The sequence below is a fragment of the Mytilus edulis genome, chromosome 2 (genome assembly GCF_963676685.1).
Source record: "Mytilus edulis chromosome 2, xbMytEdul2.2, whole genome shotgun sequence".
NCBI lineage: Eukaryota > Metazoa > Mollusca > Bivalvia > Mytilida > Mytilidae > Mytilus > Mytilus edulis.
The window spans coordinates 54,962,792-54,966,830 of NC_092345.1; the positions used below are offsets into that span (position 1 = coordinate 54,962,792).

At 31.4% G+C, this 4,039-nt stretch overlaps 1 long non-coding RNA gene across 1 annotated transcript; it reads right to left on the reverse strand.

The window, feature by feature from the left end:
• Nucleotides 1–212: 212 nt before the first annotated feature.
• On the reverse strand, nucleotides 213–3,602 carry LOC139512454 (uncharacterized). Its single transcript, XR_011662267.1, has 3 exons — nucleotides 3,474–3,602; nucleotides 1,639–1,669; nucleotides 213–471 (listed from the first exon to the last, which is right to left on the reverse strand). It is a non-coding gene; the product is annotated as an uncharacterized lncRNA (long non-coding RNA).
• Between the last annotated feature and the right edge of the window lie 437 nt (nucleotides 3,603–4,039).

Here is a 4,039-nt window from a genome sequence, read left to right on the forward strand (position 1 = left end):
CACCTGAGATCACTCCTAGTTTTTGGTAGGGTTCGTGTTGCTAATTCTTTAGTTTTCTATGTTGTGTCATTTGTACTATTGTTTGTCTGTTTGTTTTTTTCATTTTTAGCCATGGCGTTGTCAGTTTATTTTGATTAATGAGTTTTGCTGTCCCTCTGGTAAATTTCGTCCCTCTTTTATGGCGTCTTCTAATCGTACTTAATTCCGATGAGAGGGATTATAATTCTTTTACATAGTAAACTTAATTTCTCTAACAATATATGTAATTGTTATTGTTCATTGGGTTAATTCAAGTCAATGTAAACATGAGGTAACTGGTAACTGTCTTCTGAGTCTTTATCTGTATCTTCTAACGTGGGTGGTAAAATATTATCATTTCTTGCAGCAAAATCAATATCTATTTCGTCATAGTGCGATTGAGTGATATTGTACAAATGTAGTTGTTCTCTATTTACTGGTGCACCAAAATATCTGAAAACAGATATCACATCACTTCATGAGTAAGTAATATGCTAGAACCATGAATGCATTACCCTACAGGAGCGAAGGCAACAGAGTCGATTGTTATGTGATATATAAGCTGCATAACAGCTATGTAAAAATTGATAAATATAATTAGCTGATACCAAATGGTCAACCTTTCAGAAATTATAACAAAAACATATTCAGAATTTCATCATGCAAAACAACTGTTTGCAGAAATTCTCTAGTTCGGCAAATTTTTATGAAAGTTGCGTTTGTTATCTTTTCTTCAACCCAAATGAGACTTAAGACTACTTACTACATGCTTCCTCTTTTATTTTTATCTAAAAGGTGAAGCGTTAATGTACCCAAATCCCCCTACTTTGACAGGTTTTCACACTAAGTATGTTCATGATCCAACAAGTCTACAATATGTATTTTTGTAGATGTATATAGATATAGGAAGATGTGGTGTGAGTGCCAATGAGACAACTCTCCATACAAATAACAATTTAAAAAGTAAACCATTATTTATTTACTAGTATTGTTAACGTTCAGGCAAAGTTTAAATCGGGCTAATGATAAAAGAATAACCTTAATCGTTTTTGTTTTGAAATATTGACAATGTTGATTAATGTTATTTGACTTATTTGAGAAAGGAGTATGCTAATATACCATAAAAGGTAAAAATATATATACGATTTTACCTAAAACTCATTGTCTGCGGTGACCGATTTTGATGTCATGCATAGATATTTTTATAGAATTATCTTCTATCTTTATGATCTAATGGTGATTTGTATGTTTCATTGTAAAATTGTCTCTTCTGAAATATGTTATAAAAATAACAACAAATAATCTGTTTTAATGTGTATGAAAAGGTCCAATTTGAATAACCTTTCAGATTTGTATTGTTGATTTTATATCAAATTCTCTTCCGTTTTAATTTCAAATATTGTCAATATGATAATACATTGTCACAACTCACATACCCCACACCGCCAACACTCAAATCCTCACCCCCAAAACAGGTCAATTTAGTTTAACATCATTTCCAAAAAAGAAGTTCAACATCATTTACCATTTATCTGAATCAAGAGTATATCAGAATGTTGATATAGTACCATAGTATTATGAAAAATACAATAAGTAAACCATCGGCAACATTCTACTTACATTGACCGTCTTGGAATATTGTGCTGGTTTCCTTGAAAATAAGATTTTGAAAAGGTTACAAATCACTAAGTCAATCATCATGCCCAAAGCAATTGAATATCTTTATACAACATAAGAATACAAACCTCTTAGCAGGTTCGGATTCACTGCCGGAAAATGGCATAAAAGAAAAATGTAAAATAACTAAGATACCGAACTCCGAGAAAAAATTCAAAACGGAAAAGCCGTAATCAAATGACAAAATCAAAAGCCATGTCATTTTGTCACCGAATGATGTAGAAGACAACATATAGGTCACCATACAACCTTCAACAATTAGCAAAACCCATAATGCACAGTAAGATATAAATTGTCCAGAAATGACATATACAATACAGTTTAAACGAGAAAAATTCGGCTTGATTTATGTACAAAACAATAAATAACAACAAATATTATAATTTTCACCTTTAAACTTAGAATATGCGCTTGTAAAATCTTAGTACTTTTGAAAGACATTTCTAATAACAGGCGTTATATTGCTTAGTAATACTCCATGGAGGAAGTACCATGGTGTTGAAATATAATTTAAGTAGGAGCAATTTGTTTCGTTCGATAATTGAGATTTTGAAATCAACGTTTTTTTATAAACTTTATAAAGGTTTAAAAGATTGTAAACAAAAAAGATCCTGAAACATATACTGCTTTTTTTCAACATATGAGTGTTGTTTGCTGTTAAATTACTATTTTAACGTTCACAAACCTGTTAAACCTCGCCTTACTCTTTATGCGTCTGTCCTGAGTCATGATCCTGTTATTCAGTTGTTGTCATATTTTTTTTTCGTAAATTGTTTTTTTTTTTTTATAGATTAGGCCTTTAGATTTTTAGTTTGAATTGTTTTAAATTGTTCATGTGTCGGGCCGTTTGGACTGACTATGCGGTATGTGTTTTCCCATTGTAAAATAACGTTCGCTGACCTATTCTTGCTTTTATCACTCTGGTGGATAGTTGTCCCAAAGGCAATATTTCTACATCTACTTATTCCCAATTTATTACTATTAACTATATGCAATGATGTTAAAGATCGTAAAAAGCAATTTAAAGGTAAAATCACAAAAATACTGAACTTCGAGGAAAATTCGATCGGAAAGTCCCTAATCACATGGCAAAATCAAATGACAAAACACATCAAACGAATGGACAAGAACTGTCATATTCCTGATTGGGTACAGGCATTTTCAAATGTAGAAAATGATGGATTGAACCTGTTTTATAGCGCTAAACTCCTCAGTTTTACAACAGTCTCATCAAATTCCGTCAACCTGGTTTTATAGCGGTAAACCTCTCACTTTAACAACAGTGCCATCAAATTCCGTTATATTTACAACGATGTGTGAACAAAACAGACATAATAAATAAAGCGCTGTTCCTCTACTTTGTGTGTGTTGTTTTGGCTGTGCATGTACTGATTGTGCGTCATGGATACCCAATATTCTTTTATACATTTACCATTATAATCCCAAACAGAAAAAATCTTGATATTGAATAAAAACGTAACAACTAGATATTTTTATGAAGGACGTATGCAAAATATAGTTTGTAAGATCATTTAACATGGATCAACTAGCTAAGATATAAACATTTTTATTGTTTCTGCATTTGTTTAAGCAGATATAGTGTATGTGTTGTCCCTGCGTGTTCCTAATAAATAAAGGTAAAAGTAGAATACCGGTTTTCGCATAAATCAATTGAGAGAAAACAAATTCGGGTTGCAAACTTAAACCGACGGAAACACATCGACATAAGAGAACAACAAAGGAACAACAGGAACACTGAAATACTTCGTTTTACTTACTTTTGCTTTCTTGAAATTTCAAAAGAATTGAAGTTAACACAACTGTCACTTTAAAAACTACAATACCAGTCAACAGGAACAATATTATTAGAAAACTGAAGGTATTTTTCTGTTTTTCATGCACTGAAAAAGATTTTACTAAAATCAGAACAATAGAGCTACATGATTATTAATTAAAAATAATTTATTGAGTATTCATTGCTAAACATTGGCGCATATATTTCATACATATCAATCATCGGAATGAGTTAAGCAATATGTCAAACAAGAAGGTGCTGAGGGCTGAATTGACAATGGTGAATGGCAGGTAATTTGACCTATCACTGGGAAGACTTCGCTATTAATAAACTAACGTGCGGACTCTAAAAGGGTAAAACAGCTTGCAGGGAACGGGAAACTCTCATCACGCTCTTATGGTATAGATAAAAACCACAAAAAGATTATTGTAATAAAGAATGAATGATTTTAAAAAAAAATCTTTATGTAAAAACTCATCAAAGATTCTTATTTATAACAAATTCAGATAAAAAAAAAGATGCAAAAGTACACAATACCAACACATACTG